General features: G+C 45.0%; 1 pseudogene; it reads right to left on the bottom strand.

Annotated features, from left to right (window-relative positions):
• Window positions 1-10,826: 10,826 nt before the first annotated feature.
• LOC123369796 lies at window positions 10,827-11,792 on the bottom strand (annotated as a pseudogene).
• Between the last annotated feature and the right edge of the window lie 8,404 nt (window positions 11,793-20,196).

The following is a 20,196-nucleotide window of genomic DNA, read 5'->3' as shown; positions in this document are numbered from 1 at the left end:
AAAGATAATGATGATGATATGGTATAATCAGGACAACCCTGATTCTCCTGGCCTAATACTACTTTTTATTGATGTCAGTAGTGACTTTGCTATTGACTTCTTTTGAGTGCCATTTCTGGCCCTATATATAGGGCCCTACCAAATGTACAGTCTATTTTGGTCAAAATCATGGTTATGGGATTTTTAAAATCTTAAAAATCACGGTTTCAGATATTTAAATCTGAAATGTCATGGTGCTGTAACTGTGGGGGTCCCGACCCAAAAGCGGGTTGGGGTGTATGTGCAAGGCTGTTGTAAGGGGGCTGCGATATTGCTACACTTACTTCTGTGCTGCTGGTGGTGGCGGCACTGCCTTCAGAGCTGGGCTTCCAGTCAGCAACTGCGGAGCTTCTTGAAGCCAGGAGAGGTTCCTGGAGGTGACCCCTGGGAGTGGCTCATGCAAGAGAAGAGGAAGTTCTGTTCCTCTCCAGCAGCTGAAGCACAAAGCACGGTGGACACCCCAAGCCCTGCCCTGTCCCTTCCCGGATCTGGGCCCAGTGCTCAGGGGCTAAAATGGCCTTGGCTGTGTTTGTGTGTGGGGGGGGGTGAACATAGTCCCCCCCCCGACCACGGTGCCTTGGGCAGTTGCTCATGTCACCCACCCATAAAGCTGGCACTGTTGCACCAAAAAGTGGAGACCCCCCCCCCCCCGCCCATACCATGCCACCCTCACTTCTGCACTGCTGCTGGCAGCGGTGCTGACTTTAGAGTGGGGCATCTGGCCAGTACCTGCTGCTCTCTGGCTGCCCAGCTCTGAAGGCAGCACAGAATAAGGCTGGCAATACCCCTCCCCCCTAATAGCCAGATTTCATGGGGGAGACCAGATTTCATAGTCCGTGACATGTTTTTTGCAGCCCTGAATTTGGTCGGGCCCTACTTATATATTATGCAGTACCATTAATGGATAGGTAATGGTCTGGCAAGAAATGCCTCAGCTTATCTGGGAAAATCTATTTATCTGCCAAATTGACTGGTGGCTGAATTGCCAAACCAGTTCAGCCAAATCAGCCAACTAGAAAGAGCTGATAGGCCTGTGCATAGGTGCCAGCCCCAAAGCACCCACGGGAAAAAATAATGGGTGCTCAGCACCCGCCAGCCACCCACCGATCAGCTGTTCAGCAGCAGGCAGGAGGCGCAGGGGTGGAGGGGGCAGAGCGGGGGTTGGGAGAGGTGGAGTGAGGGCAGGGTGCTGGGGGGGGCAGGGGCGGAGCAGGGACAGGAAGAGGCAGAGCAAAAGTGGAGCCTTGGGGGGAAGGGGCAGAATGGGGACAGGGCCTTGGGGCAGAGCGGGGGTGTAGCACACACCTGGAAAGAAAAAGTCGGCACCTGTGGACAGCTCCCTAGTCTGAGAGATTCAGACTGAGAAGGTTTCAAGAGTATCCAAAGCTAAGTGAATGCAGCAAACTCTGGACTCCAACTAAATTACTTTGCTGTCTTTGCCAAGCCTTTAAGTGAGGAGGTGCGTCGAGCTGACTATCACATTATCTCTTCCTTCCTTCTCTCTGGTGGAGCCAGATATGATGGGGCTGTATCCTACAGATAACCACAGAATATAGATTGATTAGGTAACTGCAGTTTCCATTGGCAACCTAGAAACATATCTCCTTATAAACTAACATTGGTATCGTTAAGATGGTGCAGCTGCAAAGGCCAGCAGGGTATCTAAGTACGCACAGGAGAATTGTACCATAGAAATAATCATACAGTCGGCATTTCTGGACACAGTGCTACTAATGCTACATACCGGTGAAGCGGGGTTTTCTTGCTATTACTTACCCTCTTGTGGACTACAAAACAGACACAGTTAATCCAGAATTAATTATGAGGAGAAATCAGTGAAGGAGTCAAGGTCACAGTGCCAATGGGATATAAAGACAGCAATGAATTCCAGCTAGCGTTAGACACAACTCATTTAATTGCTTATGCACTTTTGTTAGTTAGTTTAATCTGGTGAGTGAATTTTTAGAGCCAGCCTAGATTTCCAGGCAACTGGATCATGTTAACAAGGTACTGAGTTATACATATTGAACTATTTTTAACAGCCATGCTTCCCTTCTCTTCCCCTCCCTCAATGTCCTTTCTCAGGGCTAGATTCTGCCACTCTTACTCACATTGGATAGTATCGTATTCTATGAGCAATCCTACTGACTTTAATGTGACCACTTACAGAGATATGTACTACTTAGGTCTAGATTCACAAGGAGAAGTTAGGCACCTGGATGCCCCTTTAGGGATATAAGTGTCACTAGAATTCATAAACCACCACCCAGCTGCTGCCTAATACTTTAGGTGCCTAAAATCCCATGGGTGCTGAAGTTTTTGTGGGTGGGCATCCACAAAGCCACCCAAGTCCTGGCACTGCCAAGCTGCTTGGCGTTCAGCTCACGCCTACATCCCTTGCAGGATGCACAAACTAGGTGTCCCTTGTGACGTTGCAGTCTATATGGTTTTATAAAAATATGCTAATGAGTGAATATAATGTAACTGGAATATGCTTCATGCAAAAGGTGTCTTGTAAGGTATCATTACAAAGCTTAGAATCTACTGAGTGTGATCATCCTATTTGTATAAACGTACCACTCTTGTATCTGAAACTAAAAATATGAAATATAACTCTGAGGGCCTATTGTAATTATGCAGTGTGGGCCATTAATGGTGGCTTGGAATCTTGATGACTCCCATTAACCAGGACAATTGACTGCAGATAGCTGTTTTACCTGTAAGTCTTCCTGTATGTGAGTGTGCTGGCAAGTGGGCAATGAAGTCTTTCAGTGACATGTGATCATGTCACCTGAACTGGAATCCATCTTTAACCTGGTGTCTTTCCATTGAGAAGGAGGGGTTGGGAACCCAGAAAGGGACAAAGGATTCCTGCCTTATGCAAAAGATATATAAATGGGTGGAACAGAACAAAGGGAGGAGAGGAGCCATCATGAAGAATCCCCTAGCTACCACCTGAGCTGGAACAAGAGCTGTACCACGGGAAAGAATTGTGCCCAGGCCTGAAAGGTGTCCAGTCTGAGAAAAAAAAACTTACTGAAGAATCTCTGAGGGTGAGATTATCTGTATTCAGTTTGATTAGACATAGATTTGCACATTTTATTTTATTTTTCTTGGTGACTTACTTTGTTCTGTCTGTTACTACTTGGAACCACTTAAATCCTACATTCTGTATTTAATAAAATCACTTTTTATTTATTAACTAACTCAGAGTATGTATTAATACTTGGGGGAGCAAACAACTGTGCATATCTCTCTATCAGTGTTATAGAGGGCGAACAATTTATGAGTTTACCCTGTATAAGCTTTATACAGGATAAAATGGATTTATTTGGGTTTAGACCCAATTGGGAGTTGGGCATCTGAGTGTTAAAGACAAGAACACTTCTGTTAGCTGCTTTCAGGTAAACCTGCAGCTTTGGGACAAGTAATTCAGACCCTGGGTCTTTGTTGGGGCAGACGGGAATGTCTGGCTCAACAAGACAGGGTGCTGGGGTCCTGAGCTGGCAGGGAAAGCAGGAGCAGAGGTAGTCTTGGCACATCAGGTGGCAGCTCCCAAGGGGGATTCTGTTATCCAACCCGTCACATCCCCCACTTTCTTGCCTATAGGGCCTGATCTGGAAGGTGTGCTCAAAGCATGCCTACCTCCCAGAAAAGAGAAGCAGAAGGTGTGCCTCCGCAATAGTCCAGTAGTTAGTGCACTCACCTAGGATGTGGGAGACCACGATTCAAATTCCTTTTCTGTCTTATTGAGCACAGGGATCGAACCCAGGTTTTCCACCTCCCACATGAGCACCCTAATCACTGGGCTGTAGGGTTTTCTAGGATGGAGTGCTCTCAATCTTCCCTCTTGAAGCTGTCCTCAAATTGCTATGACTAATATCTGTTCTGAATGAAGCATGCAAATGGTGAATCAGTCCTGATTATTGTGAATGCTTTTAAGTATTGGTATAGTTTGATTAAGTGTCTGAACCACTTCAAATAGAAGACCAATGGGTAGCAAACAATATTGTATAAATAATGAATAGAACTGGTTGACATTTTTCAATTTTTTCATTACAATTTCTACTGTTGATGACTGTGAAAGAAAATGTTGCTTTTTCTTCTTTCTTTCCAACCCAATCAAGTAGAACTTGATCCTGAGCCCAGTGAGATCAATGGCAATGTCAAGATCAGTGTGTAATGTGCTTTTAATATAAAATTGTGGATAAATGAACATCAGTGCTAAAATCTGTCAATTTTCAGCGGTTCATGAAAGTTTTCACTGATACCCAGCAGCTTTCTGAATCTTCGCTAAATAATAATGTGACTCCAAACCAGACCAAGTGATTCATTATCCCTAATGTTATGGTTGGAGCAGAGACCTTAGTCAGCTGTAAAAGAGCTTCCAAATCTTTTATTTTTTCTTTACTATTCTGCTAGATATGCCAATCAGGTTCACTCTTGGAACTAGTTGAATGATAATTTAGAGCCTGATTCTAATTTACACTAAAATCACTTTAGCACCATTATCTCAATGCAAAGGGGCCTTAACATGGAAGTCATGATAACTTACTCCTGCCTCCCACTTAAAGCCCATTTACACTGCCAAAGCAGTGGTTTAAGTTTAAGTGAGAATCAGGCCCTTTCTGTCTCCATTTTCTGAGCAAGCAGTTATGGAGACAAAAGGTTTTTTTTCTTTAACCCACTTCTTAAAACCTGTTCACACAAAGATAATTAGCTCAAATAACTTTCTGCTACCAGGATTTAATGGAAAAAGCTCAAGCACTTTATTGACTCCCAGATGAGCTCCATTTGTCTAAAGTATCCAGTATGGCTGTGTCCTTTCTGTCCCATATTGGACCATTTCTCCTTCCCTGCATCTTCAGACTTTGCACAATTGAAAACTGAAGATGATCCCAGTTGCAACATTGTGACAGGGAACCAGAATGTGTATCCTCCTCACGTGCAGAGGTGTTTGCTTCCAGAGTTTGGTTTCTGCCCACCATGCCAAAAGGGGTCACTAGCAAAATTTTGATCTAGTTCAAACACCTTTAAATTTCAAGTTGGGGGTGGAGGGTGTTTTGTGCCCAGCTCTAATGAAAAGTATTCCGTTGCTTAGTTTTGGGAAGGCCATAGAGTCTCAACAGTAGAATGGCACATGGTGCAGGACGTCACTAGCAGTCATTCATCCTCCTTTTATTCTCACTCCACACTACAAGCAGCAGCAGGATTTCTGATTGAAAGCCAGGGGTCATTCCTCCCAAATGGACTCTCTCAGACTCTGGGGGCTGGACTCCTTATGTAGCTGCTGACCTTTGCAAGGGCAGCCTGGGGAAGATGAAGAAAGCAGAGACTTAGTGTTTCTTGCATGTTGGAGTTGCTATCACTTAGAATTCTGCTAAGGCAGAACCCTCTCTTATCATATGCTGAATTTTAAAGCTGCAGGAGAGAGGGGGATTAGGGGGATAGGTTGAAGGCGTGTAGGCATAATGCAAGTGTACACTGTGTAACCCCCACTTGGAGTTTGCCAGCTCCTTAGTACTCTGGACTGAGCCTCTAAGGGGTCCTACCCTATGTACTTTGACAATAATGGCTACCAAAGCCCTTTGACACCATTCCCCAGCATACTTGGAGGTGGGGATAGAATGGACTAGAAACTTCAGTTGAGGCCAGTAGAGAGGTTTCTGCATGGGCTGATATGGGCAAGTAGTTTGCTGGGCCTGTAATGAGCCAGGGCTGCTCAACCCCTCAGGAGAGGACAGCTGGACTCACAGACAAATAAACTAGTTTTCGTTTCAGTTCTGAGCTTTGATTTGAGTTTGGGAGCTGAGAGAGAAGCAGGTCAGCTCAGGGAGTCTCTGATTAACTCCCAGTTCCCAGAAAGAGTCTTTGAACTGCTGTGAGATCTAGTGCATGGCTCAGGCAGCTCCTGCCCAGCAGAAACCAACATCCAGAGTGGCAGAGATCCAGCCCAGCACCAGCTACTGAGAGCCCGCCAAGACCTCCACAGGAGTCCAGACCAATGAGCCAGGAGACGACCTCGCATCACCCAGGGGCAAAGACAGTGTAAGGGAATCTCTAGGGTTTTCTTTGTTTAAGCCACCCAATGTTCACAGTACTTGTGTTTGGACTCATTCTCAGTGTACTACCTGCCTGGGAAGGTGCCAGGGAAGGAGCTGGCATTGGGAAGACTTGTCAGTGTTGGAAGGCGGGGAATTGGTCAGTTTGTTGATGCTTGAGTACTTATTAGTTAACCCCAACCCTTTCCAGCCCAGATCTTGCATTCCTGCTCCAAAGTCCCCCGGGGTCATATTGTTATTTTTGGGCATGTAATTTCTTGGCTGCGGTTTGCATTGATGTATTGTGATGGGGTGTATTGGGCCTTGGAGGCTCCCTGCTTGGGGACCCATGATCAACTCCATCCTATTACACCTTGCCCCAAATTGCAGAGGGGGTTGGTCCTCCAAGCTTGCCTAGAGAGGACTCTCTGGAGTGTCCATTTTGGAAATCACAGAAACCTATTCCTCTAAGGGCTAGAGGGGCTAGCAACAGCCAGTCAGGGTCTGTTGGACCAGGTAAAAGTTTCTGCCCAGCCTTAGCAGGTCAGTTCTTGGCTGAGCTCAGAGGAGTAAGGATGGGTGCCCCTCCTCTCTGCTTCAAGGGCCCTGACAAGTAGATAGAGTTTGTGGCTGGCTGAACTTACAGAGCTGGGACTGCGGAGAGAGAGAAGGATCTGAGGATGTTGGCCCTGATATAGGCTGGAGATAAAAACAGACTGGAAGGGGCCCAGAGAGCTAGCAGGTGAGTGGTATGTGGCTGCTGTTTATAGGGTCCCTGGCTTGGAACCCAGAGAAGTGTGTGGGTCCAGGTTCCCCTGATACTACAGATAAAATGGTATAAACCCTACAAGGGGCAGGACTTATCTGCGAGCTCAAATGGTTGCATTTAAAGGATCCAGAGCTGGGCTGCAGACCTTACAGAGGGCAAAGAGACATTTATTTGCTGGACCTTTAATGCACTGGAAGGGGTTTATTGGGACTCTGTGACTTGGCTGGAGAGAGAAAAGAACTGTGATTCTGCACCCAGCCACATGGAAGTGTTCAAGAGGAGAGCCCTGGTACACATATTTTATGGTTTCTTGTGTACTAGGTTTTATACTCCTTGCCAGAAGTAGCATTATTAATTTTCCAAAGGGACAGAACCCCTTGTTTCTCAGGCACAGTAAGGAGTCACCTTAGGTGAATCACCATGTGCTAGATCAGGGATTGGCAGCCTTTGGCACGCGGCTCACCAGGGTAAGCACCCTGGCAGGCCAGGCCGGTTTGTTTACCTGCTTCGTTCTCAGGTTCGGCTGGTCACGGCTCCCACTGGCCGCAGTTCGCCGCTCCAAGCCAATGGGGGCGGCGGGAAGTGGCGGCCAGCACATCCCTCGCTTGCACTGCTTCCCGCCACCCCCATTGGCCTGGAGCGGCGAACCGCAGCCAGTGGGAGCCGCGATCGGCTGAACCTGTGGATGTGGCAGGTAAACAAACCAGCCCGGCCCTCCAGGGAGCTTACCCTGGCGATCCGCGTGCCAAAGGCCATGGCTACACTTGCAAATTTGCAGCGCTGCAGCAGGGTGTGAAAACACACCCTCTCCAGCGCTGCAAATTGCGGCGCTGCAAAGCGCCAGTGTGGTCAAAGCCCCAGCGCTGGGAGCGCGGCTCCCAGTGCTGTCCGTTATTCCCCACAGGGAGGTGGAGTACGGACAGCGCTGGAAGAGCTCTCTCCCAGCGCTGGCGCTTTGACTACACTTAGCGCTTCAAAGCGCTGCTGCGGCAGCGCTGCCGCGGTAGCGCTTTGAAGTGCAAGTATAGCCATAGCCAAAGATTGCCGATCCCTGTGCTAGATAAAGAAACCAGGATCCAGCCTATGTGAGGAGCGAAGAGAAGCCTCTCTAAATAGTAAACACCAGAAAAGAGGCTTGTGCCACACTTTGGAGGATGGGCCAAACTAGTCAAGCACTGAAGAAGTTTCTTGGCTATTTTCAACATTATTCATGATAGAGACAACGAGCTGCACCAGGTTATATGTGATTTGGATAGGGTGACCAGACAGCAAGTGTGAAAAATAGGGATGGGGGCGGGGGGGTAATAGGAGCCTATATAAGAAAAAGACCCAAAAATCAGAACTGTCCCTATAAAATCGGGACATCTGATCCACCCTAGATTTGGACTGGGGCTGGGTGAAATTTTTCAGATGCAATTTTTTTACTGAAGGTTGACCAAAATATTTCATGAATTTGAGTCAAATTTGTCAAATTGTTTCAACTGGAAAAAGAGTTTTCTATTCAAAATAATTTTTTGTTTCAAATTTAACTTCAATTTTATTTGTTTAGCTGCTGAACCAAAACAAAAAAAAATCAGTAACTCTCATCTCTAATTTAAACAGAGATCAAGGATGGTCTTGAAATTAAAGCAGTGCACTGGGATTCAGGAAAACTGCAAGTCAGCTAATCCCTCTGTCCCTCACTTCTCCATCTGTAAAATAAGGCTAACACTGCCTTTCTCCCACTTTGCTTGTCTTGTCTATTTTGTTTCCAGTCCTGTATTGACTCCAAAAATGGGGACACTGGCATTTCCCTTGAAGAGCCTATAGACTTCAGTGGGAGAAGTTATTTTCATGGGAGCAAGGCCTTAGATTGTAAATTCCTTGAGGCAGGGAATGTCTCTCACTGTGTTTATACTGTGCTTTGCATAATGGGGCACCTGAGGCTTCTGTTGTGTAATATAAATAATACTAGTTAGGAAGTGTCCATGAAGTTCATGTTGCTCTGAACCTGACTTGAATTTGAACCCAGTTCACCAGAGCAACCAATTTCAGCTCTTTAGTATTTGCCCATGAAAGCTAGCAGTCCCTGAAGCATCCCATGAATTAAATTCATGAATTTAATTCTCCCCATGCTCTATTTTTGGGCAAGTAAATGCAGCTTTTCATTGCAAAGCAATAAAATCCTACCTAGGTAAAATTGATTTCAGTGGAGTGACACTAGCGTAAAACTGCAGTAATGCAGTAGCTGAATCAGAACCCATAGACTTGATGGACAAAATATACTACATCAAATGAGTAATATCAATTGGCTTAGAGTGTTGGCTTGCTAAAGCTCTGACTCTCTGGATTATAAAACATTGGCAAGTAGAGAAAACACAGGACATAATTCCACAGTGCATGCAGGAAAAGATACTATTCATCTATCACTGTATTACTGAGCATGCTGAAATATGATTCAGAATGACCTTTTCCCCCCTTTTGCCTCTATAGTGAGCATGGTTACATAGCGGCAACAGACCAGCAGTAAGGACCTCTAGGTCCTATCCTCAAAACCGGGATTCACTCACTGTGTGATTTTATAATCTCTCTGTGCCTCAGTTTATCTACAAAGGGAGAAAATAAGGTGTACAAGGCATGATCATTTAGTGTTTGTAAAGTGCTTTGAGATTTTCAGATGAAAGATGCTATAAATTCACAGTATTATTACCCTAACAACAGGGTATATATCTCCTTTAAAATAGTTGGGAGTTTTTAATAGCAGCAGAAGAAATTCACCTTCCAACCCATCCTGGACAACGATCCCTCGCTTTCACAGGCCTTGGGAGGCAGGCCAGTCCTCGCCCATAGACAACCCACCAACCTTAAGCATATTCTCACCAGCAACCATACACCCCACCATAGTAACTCTAACTCAGGAACCAATCCATGCAACAAACCTCGATGCTAACTTTGCCCACATATTTACACCAACACCATCACAGGGCCTAACCAGATCAGCCACAACATCACTGGTTCATTTACCTGCATGTCCACCAATGTAATATACGCCATCATGTGCCAGCAATGCCCCCCTGCTATGTACATCAGCCAAACTGGACAATCCCTACATAAAAGGATATATGGACATAAGTCAGATATTAGGAATGGCAAAATACAAAAACCTGTAGGAGAACGCTTCAGTCTCCCTGGACACACAATAGCAGATTTAAAGGTAACCATCCTGCAGCAAAAAAACTTCAGGACTAGACTCCAAAGAGAAACTGCTGAACTTCAGTTCATTTGCAAATTTGACACCATCAGCTCAGGATTAAACAAAGACTGTGAATGGCTAGCCAACTACAAAAGCAGTTTCTCCTCCCTTGGTTTTCACACCTCAACTGCTAGAAGAGGGCCTCATCCTCCCTGATTGAACTAACCTCGTTATCTCTAGACTGATATTTGCTTGCATATATATATATGTATATATATACACACCTGCCTCTGGAAATTTCTACTACATGCATCCGACTAAGTGGGTATTCACCCATGAAAGCTCATGCTCCAATATGTCTGTTAGTCTATAAGGTGCCACAGGACTCTTTGTCACTTTTTACAGATCCAGACTAACACGGCTACCCCTCTGATAATTGACAAAATTAAATGGTAGCTCCTGGGGAAATCTCCAGAGTTTAGTATTTTTTTCTGCTTCATTCTCAGTAATTTGATATATTCTGGTTCCAAAATCCTTCTCATGCCACCTGAAGTTCAGAAATTACTTGGAAACACAGGTATGTTCTCTCTAGGCTGTGATGAATGACTCTATGTACTGAAATATAGCCTTCCTGCCTCCTTCATCCAGTCAGCACATGGGACCCTGTCAAAAACACATCCTCCCGCCCCCACTCAACATTGTTAGTGGACGCTAGCAGGGAACAGAGATAGAAGGCACTTCACCAAGCCTTTTTATGAGTCTTGGACATTGTGACAACAATAGAAAAAGGGTAAGAAAAATATACTTTTTTTTTTGCCAATTAAATAAGTTTTATTCCTTAGGACATGAATTGCATTTGCACTTGTTTACAGTACTGATAAAGTGCAATGGTGTTCACCTTCCGGCTCCTGTGCACATGTTCAAGTATTTAGAATGCCTAAAATGCCCAGAAACAATTTATACAGCAGCTCAAATATGGAATTTTTTTTTTAGATTGCCACTGCACCCAGCCTTGAGTCCTTCCATTCTAAGCAATATCCAGCTGTGGAATGCTGCTTCCAGTGGATTTAATCCACCTCCTCAATGGTTGGTCCAGATGAGGCCCCCCCAGATGAGGCAGCTCCACTACCAGGGAATCCACCAGGCATGCCACCAGGCATTCCTCCTGCACTTTGGTACAGCTTGGTGATGATGGGGTTGCAGACCTTCTCCAGCTCCTTCTGTTGATGTTCAGACTCTTCTTTCTCAGCAGTCTGATTCCTGTCCAGCCAGTTGATAATTTCGTTGCATTTGTCCAGGATTTTCTGTTTGTCCTCATCACTGATCTTGCCCTGGAGCTTCTCATCTTCAACAGTGGCCTTCATATTGAAAGCATAGGATTCTAGAGAATTCTTAGAAGACACCTTATCACGCTGTTTCTCATCTTCTGCTTTGTATTTCTCTGCTTCCTGGACCATGCGTTCAATGTCTTCCTTGCTTAAGCGACCTTTGTCATTGGTAATTGTGATCTTGTTCTCCTTGCCAGTGCTCTTGTCCACAGCAGACACATTAAGGATGCCATTGGCATCAATATCAAATGTTACTTCAATCTGAGGTACACCCCTGGAGGGATGCCAGTCAGCTCAAACTTGCCCAGCAAGTTTGTCATGGCTCTCTCCCCTTCGTAGACCTGAATAAGTACACCAGGCTGGTTGTCAGAGTAAGTGGTGAATGTCTGAGTCTGCTTGGTGGGGATTGTAGTGTTTCACTTGATCAGGACTGTCATGACACCTCCAGCTACTAGCCCGTGATCTTTTGTGTGGTATTTTTCTTCAGCTAAGGTGAAAGATTTTTTTTTTAAGTCTGGAGAAATTCTGGTTTATTAATTCAACAGTGGAGACTATAATGATTCCACTGTTACCTTGACACTCAAACTTACATTTCTGTGGGCAAGGTCACTAAGGGCTGCTTTACAAATGACTGTAGATAAAGCTGTACTCCGTCTTTGAATCAGCTACCAATGCTGTGGTTTGCAAGAAGTGTATAAGAAAACTGAATAGAAATAACACCTCTTCTCCTTATTAATCTCTTATTAATGTGGAGTCAGAGTGCCAAGAGACTGGGAGCTCTTGCTGGTAAATTGAGAACAGCCCAGTGAGTTGACTTGCTTTGGAGAGTCGTAATGGACTACAGAAGCCAAAATCCAGAGGTGATGTGTAAGCTGCAGAGTGAGAGCTCAAGGGAGTGTTGTAAATAACTGGAGGATGTGAGAAAGCATGGAGGTGCAAATTAAAGAAGGCTCTTACATTAACCTGTACTCTTGGGAGATAAGATGAACCAATGCAGAGTGCTTTTCACTCACTTAAACTCAATCACACCCAAAGTGTGATTACCAAGGTGTAACTTACAGCACTCTGCACATCCTAATAAGTGTGATGCACCTGACTAAAATGGGACCACCCCTGTCATTCACCAACTCTGGAGGCTAAAGTTATATTTTCACATCACCTATGAATGGGTTTGTCTTGCATAAGATATGAGGTGTTTTGTTAAACTGCGTAAGCAACATGTTCTAAAACCCTAGTTCAGGGAAGGCAGTGTAGACCTTAACTCATGCTAGCTATTTGAGTTGCAGCTGAGATTCTCTTTTTTCAGGAATGCCATGACGGTTTGGATTTGTTGTGAGGTGTCCTAAATTGGATTGGACACAAGTTCCATTTCACATTACTCTTCCAGTGACTGGGAGGTATGTATAGTGTCTCCTCAAAGATGTCTCACCAGACTGTAGGTATGCTTGTCTGTGCAGTATATAGAAAAATACCAGAAAGCAAATATAACCAAAGGATTATATCAGGTAGAGAGGGCTTATCGCCTTGAATACAGGAATCAAACAGTGGGCCACATTCATCCCTGTTAGAACCATCTTGGCCTAAGTGGAATGACATCAAGGGTTAGTTTGACCCACAAGTACACAAATACAATTTGTTCCATCCTTTTAACTGAAGATTTTTAGAGGTTTTTTTTTCCAACTCTTCTGCATCCAGCTGTGAATGTGAATGAGGCATTGCCTTTGTGTCAGGATATGGGAAATGGCTTGTAAAAGCAGGTTTAGCAAGTAGGTGAAAGGAGTGATATCCACTCTCCTCTTCAGGTTGGTTGTAGTAGACCTGATTTGAGTCACTCGCAGATACTCCAGTGTTTAAGGATAATGTAATTTTTATCATCCTGTGCCTGGTTTCTTCCTGGAGGTCTTAACTCTTGCATCTTATCCTCTTGAAGGGCTTTGCATTTTCTTTTAGTGGCAATCCTTACTTTCCAGGAGAGAGAAGTGGTGCTTGTGGTAGTTAACAACGTGCTTTTAATGTGCTGTAACTAACAAAGTACAAGATGTGTTAACTAAATGAGGACAGAAAAAGGAAATTTGGGATTTTATTAAGAAAACACAAATACCTGTCATTACCTAGCTCTTTTTGCATACATTCATGTGAACCTCCCCACTGCCACTTACAATAGATGGAAACACTGGATCTTCCGTTTATCCTGAAACTGTGAACTTGCAGCTAAAGTCAACCAGGCAATCTTTTCTTGGATGGATTAGTGAGAAACTAAAAAGAATGAACCATCACTCAGCTCATGAAATTGTGAAGTTTGCATTAAATACCAGAGTCAGTGCTGAGTGAGAAATGAAACAAAATCCAGTACAGGTGATGGTGGATGACATCAGGCCGCTCCATCAGAGATGTTCCTGAGTAAGGCTGCGAGTTTGTGTCAGACGTCACAGATTCCATGACTTTCTGTGACTTTCATGACTTCTGCAGTGGCCAGCATGCCTGGCTCAGGGGCAGCTCAGGCAGCCACTGTGCCAGGCGCACCAGTCGCTTCTGGGGCAGCCTCGGGCCCCCGCACCTCCCCACCCCCCATCAGCAGAGTTTGGGTGTGGGATGGGGCAGGGAGTTGGGGCAAGGGATGGAGTGAGGCAGGCTCTGGGTGGTGCTTACCTGGAGGGCTCCCCAGAAGCGGTGACATCCCTCTTGCTCAGCTGCTAGGCGGAGGCGTGGCCAGGCAGTTCTGCATGTTGTCTCCACCCAGAGCACTGGCTTTGCAGCTCCCATTAGCCGGGAACCTCTCCAACCCCCTGCCCCCTCCCACACCCAAACTCTGCTGCTGCGGGGGTGGGAGGTGCAGAGCCAGGTAGGGAGCTTGCCGGCCCCACCAACTCCTCCCAGCACCAGCAGGGATCCTGGGCCGCCTGCCGCCGCCCGTCCCTTCCTGCCAAGCAGCCAGGCCACCCTCCCCCAGCACCTGTGGAGTCCTCAGGCAGTCCCGTTTACCCCCACCACACACAAGTTTTATTAACTGGTATTTTTAATAAAAGTCATGGACAGGTCACGTGCTGTGAATTTTTGTTTACAGCCTATGATCTGTCCATGACTAAAAATACCCATGACTAAAATGTAGCTTTATCTATGAGTGTGTCTACAGTGCATTTTTAAACCCTCAGCAGCAAGTCTCAGAGCTCAGCTCTAAGGACTTGTGCTTGTGCTGCAGCATTAAAAACAGCAGTGTAGATGTTTGGGCTCTGAAGCTCATCTCCTGGGCTCCAAACTGAGCTACAATGCCTACTCTACTATTTCTAGCACCGTAGTGTGAGCCTGAGTCTGTAGACTCGAGCTCTGAGACTTGCTGCTCTGGGTTTTAAACTGCACTGTAGACAGACCCTCAGATAGCCACTTCTCACCTGTTGGCTCATTCCCTGTTTTACACAGGATTGTGGTAATCTACAGTGGGTTGGTCTTTGGAACAGTAGCATCAAGAGTGGGGAGACAATGTTAGTGACACATTCTACTCCTCAAGGAAACAGCATGGTCAAGACCAGTGGTGGTAAGAAGATGCTGATCACACTCCTCCACCCCCTTGAAACATTAGAATCCTTAAATGTTTCCTGTTGGTGTTTAAATCAGCTAGTGACCCCCCTCCTCTTTTCAGAAGCAGTAAGAGTGTGGTGTGGCTTTGGCTGCCAATCCAGCCATCTCCTCTAGAGACAGATCTCAGTCCCAGCTGATCATTCTCCAACAAGAGAAGCAGTCACAGTCTGTAACAGCTGCTCCAGGAGCGTAAGCAGTTTGTCTGTACTATCGCAACTCAAAGAGGTGAAACAAAACAGCCGACAAGTTAAATATGACCTAGAGAACAGGAAGAGAAAAAGAAGCAAATGTAGGGATGATGAAAAGGAAAAAGCCTGAGTAGATGGTCCCAATGGTCTCTCTCTCTCTCTATTTATCTAATTGTTTTCATATTGGAGTTATTCTCATTATCCCCAGTTGTCCCAAACTCTGAAAATGCCCTGCTGTCTTGAAGCAATTAATGAAGCCCTTTAAAGGCATCAAACAAACAAGTTGGGTTTTTTTGTTTGTTTTTTTTCCCACTGGGATAAGAACATAGGGAAACAGATTCATTATTTCTTCAACTCTTCTCTGCTGTTTGTTTTCTGGGAGCGGAGGCATTATTTTAGCAACGTGTTATTCTACATAGGAAGCCTGGGACATGAAAGGCTAAGCAGTACAGAAGGTCTTCCACCTCAGTGCAGAACACAGCGAGTCAATAATGCTTCGAACCAGTGGTAATGAGCTATTCCTGCTCCTGTCCCTCCAAGTGTTCTTAATGCTATTAAAATGTAGCTGGCTGTAAATGAAAGCAAAGCTTGGGGGAAAAATACGGGTTACACAATTAAAATAAAAGGAACCCAGAGACTAAAGCCAAAAGGAAAAGGCTGTAGATGGTGGCAGAGATGTTCAGTTCAATTATTTCCAGACTCCACTGAAAAACTGGTTTAATTATAGTAAGCCCTTATTGCTGGCCAGCTATTTGGTTATGATCAGCATGTTGGCATTTAATAGAAGGGCTAACGAATGTCACTGTTATCTATTGTACTTAAGGTTGTAGTAGGGATAGGTGTTTGTGGTTTTTTTGTTTTTGTTTTTTCTGACCAGTTGAGATAAAGTAAAAACTGGGAGATGTGATTCCCAGCGTGGGTAGGCAGACCTGTGCTAACTCCCCTTGCGCTTGCATGATCAAACTAGCAGTGTGGACTAGCAGCATGGACACTGGCTGAGGCTAGATACCTGAGCTTGGCCTCAGGCGGGCTTGGAATCGGGCACCTAGTCCAACCTGCCACCAGTGCTGCAACAGCCATGCTGCTATTTTTAGTGCACTAGCTGGAGCTGAGGTAGCCCAATCTGTATACCTGTACTGCGAATCACACTTCCCAGAAGCCATGTAGACTTAACTTAAGGGTCTCCATAAGTGGACCCAAATTTGGCAGCTTATGTCCATCTCTGCTAAGAAACCTACAAAGCCCTTCACAAAACTTCACTGATCCAGTCTGGCCTCTCCCTTCTCTGGAAGGGAGCTATCTCCATTTAACAGATGGGTGGGGTGGTGGGAACTGAATCACAGAGGTTAAAGCAAACACTGTCGGAGATGGTTGCCTAAACTGGAGGACATAAATCCACATCTAGGCACCTTACGTGTTGTATGGATTTTTTTCAGAGATGCGAGTGTGAAAGATACTGCAAACATATGCGGTATCTTTTGGGGTTGTATATCGAGTTTATGTATCACTGTGGAACTCTGGAGGGGGTGGGGGAGTTATCAGAGTTCCTTCAGGAACCAAAAACAGTGGAGGTGATTAAGGTGAATCACTCTAGGTTGTCAACAGATCCAGAGAGGTAATACACCACGCGAAGGCTTACATATACTACTCAAAGTGGGCTTTCCCAGCGACAAACAGAGAGAAGGGGCTTTTGATATAAAAAGGCTGGGTTTAAACGGACTCAGGGCCTTCTTTCTGATGCCGCAAATGGACAGGGCCTCTTGACCATGGGCCTCAATTCTTTGGGATGGGTTGGCAGCCTTTGGCCTATTAGGGCCCCATAAGACGGTGACCTCTGATAAGCTTTTAGCACGTGTATAGTAACTTTTAAAAAAATGTTCTCTTTGTAGTGCTTTTATTTTAAGAATAAAGGGGCTTGCTTAAGAGCTGTGTGGTAACTTGTGACTGTTGGCAATACACTGTTCATAGCTCTCAGAGAGAAAGCAATGCGCGGGTGCTGGCCTTTAGGCAGACTGGCTTGCTGGGGATATCACAGTGTAAGGCAGGAAGCGGAGCAGCCTTAAAACCCCCAGCAAGGTTGGGGAGAGATGTGGGTCTCTGCCCAAGAGGTGATAGCAGGGAGCTGGAAACCTTGAGCGGGTGCCCTTGAGAGACTATAGAGGAGGGGAGTACAAGTGCAGTTTTGCTGAAACTGTGACACTGAGCACCTGCAACTGTCATTGATTTCAGTGGGAGTTATGGGTGCTCAGTACTTCTGAAAATCAGGCCAATGTGTTTGTTACAATGTCTGGATGGACTTATGACTGAGACTGCCTATTTTAAGGCAGACTGTCAGAAAACAGGGCAGACATGCCAAACTGGTGCTGGGCTCTATAATTAGATTTCACAAAGCCAGTAACAAATGTGAACTCCTGCATCACTGTACCAGTCTTACCATGGAGTCCCAGACAGTCCCCTTAGACTCTCCAGTCTATCTCATCACCCAGGACTTTGCGATAAAAGGTCACTTACATGAAAAATCACACCACACTTAGGTTGAGACCAGTCACTTACTTCAGTGTTAGTGTTTTTGTTGTGTGGTTGCTGGTGTGTATTTGCTTCAGGTTGGGGGGCTGTCTGGAAGGGGGCTGCACTTTGTGACTTTGTCCTCACCCACAACTATTTCACATTTGGGGACAATATATACCTTCAAGTCAGTGGCACTGCTATGGGTACCTGCATGGCCCTACAGTATGCCAACATTTTTATGGCTGACTTAGAACAACACTTCCTTAGCTCTCATCCCCTAATGCCCCTACTCTACTTGCACTACATTGATGACATCTTCATCATCTGGACCCATGGAAAAGAAGCCCTTGAGGAATTCCACCATGATTTCAACAATTTCCATCCCACCATCAACCTCAGCCTAGATCAATCCACACAAGTGGTCCATTTCCTGGACACTACTGTGCTAATAAGCGATGGTCACATAAACACCACTCTATACCGGAAACCTACTGACCACTATACTTACCTACATGCCTCCAGCTTCCATCCAGGACACACCACACGATCCATTGTCTACAGCCAAGCTCTAAGATACAACCGCATTAGCTCCTATCCCTCAGACAGAGACAAACACCTACAAGATCTCTATCAGGCATTCTTAAAACGACAATACCCAGCTGCTGAAGTGAAAAAAAACAGATTGACAGAGCCAGAAGAGTACCCAGAAGTCACCTACTACAGGACAGGCCCAACAAAGAAAATAACAGAACGCCACTAGCCGTCACCTTCAGCCCCCAACTAAAATCTCTCCAGCGCATCATCAAAGATCTACAACCTATCCTGGAAGATGATCTCTCACTCTCACAGATCTTGGGAGACAGACCAGTCCTCTCAGCCCTCCCCCCAACCTGAAGCAAAAACTCACCAGCAAACACACACTACGCAACAAAAACACTAACCCAGGAACCTATCCTTGCAACAAAGCCCGATGCCAGCTCTGTCCACCTATTTATTCAAATGACATAATCATAGGACCTAATCACATTAGCCACACCATCAGGGGCTCATTCATCTGCACATCTACCAATGTGATATATACCATCATATGCCAGCAATGCCCCTCTGCCATGTACATTGGCCAAACCGGACAGTCTCTACGCAAAAGAACAAATGGACACAAATCTGACATCAGGAATCATAATATTAAAAAAACAGTAGGCGAACACTTCAATCTCTCTGGTCACTCAGTAACAGACTTAAAGGTGGCAATTTTGCAAGAGAAAAGCTTCAAAAACAGACTCCAATGAGAAACTGCTGAGCTTGAATTAATATGCAAACTAGATATCATTCACGTGGGTTTGAATAGAGACTGAGAGTGGCTGGGTCATTACACATATTTAATCTATTTCCCCATGTTAAGTATCCTCACACCTTGTTGTCAACTGTCTAAGTTGGGCCATCTTGATTATCACTACAAAAGTTTTTTTTCTTCTGCTGATAATACCTCATCTTAATTAATTAGCCTCTTACAGTTGGTATGGCTACTTCCACCTTTTCATGTTCTCTGTATGTTTATATATTTCTTACTATATGTTCCATTCTATGCATCTGATGAAGTGGGCTGTAGCCCATGAAAGCTGATGCTCAAATACATTTGTTAGTTTCTAAGGTGCCACAAGTACTCCTGTTCTTTTTGTGGATACAGACTAACATGGCTGCTACTCTGAAACCTATCCTTTTTTTTTAGCAGCTGATCGATGGCTCTTCAGAGGACTTGGAGGTTCTGGAGATTGACAGCTCCAAAGGGGTGAGCACATTGGGCCTGTTCTGTTTTTGCCCAGACCCAAAACTAGATGTTCATCAGAGTGCCGAAACAGAGGGGGATGCTTATTCGGTAGGCCTGTACTATCTAAAGCTGAGGGAGAAATTCGGTATTAAGCCTATGCAAGTTCATAACCCTAAAACCGTGATGTGTGCAATTGTGCGAGTTGCTGTGCAGGGAATCATCAAGCACTGCCTGAGAGAGAAACAAAATGAGGATTGCCCTGGGTGTGCCATAGATGCCCCTGGTCAGAAGCATCGTGCCTGCGTGTACTGGTCTTTAGATGATGTGAACTGTAAAATTAAGGAAATTAATGGTAGTATGTGTATGGAGAGTGTTAAATATAATCATCACATTGGGATACATGCTGTGGTGCCTCTGTTTAACCCAGGAACATTTAGCTCTAGGGGCAGAATTAGTGGACAAAGTGACAGAGGCTGAGGACCCAGATAGTATTTTAGATGAAATCATCAAACAGAAGGATAAATGTTTAATGCAAAATGTTGAACATCATCTTCGTTCAGCAAATTACAAAATCTTACTAAGAAAAAACACTAAAAGTTAGAGTGTGTTTTGGGAATAAAACAGGGTGAGCTGTAAAATAAAATAAAGATGCGTGTTTTAAATAAAATGTCACTTGACAATAAGGGTGAAAAGTGTGTTTTTATTAAATTCAAGGGGTGTGGGGTTTGTCAAAAGAGAAGTTGGTTGCCCCCGTAGTATACTTGTAGTTGGGTTATAGTTTGTCAACAACAACAACAACAACGAGAG

Source organism: Mauremys mutica, chromosome 4 (genome assembly GCF_020497125.1).
Source record: "Mauremys mutica isolate MM-2020 ecotype Southern chromosome 4, ASM2049712v1, whole genome shotgun sequence".
Taxonomy (NCBI): domain Eukaryota; kingdom Metazoa; phylum Chordata; order Testudines; family Geoemydidae; genus Mauremys; species Mauremys mutica.
The sequence above is the reverse complement of the archived record's forward strand: the minus strand, read 5'-3'. Positions and strand labels throughout refer to the sequence as shown.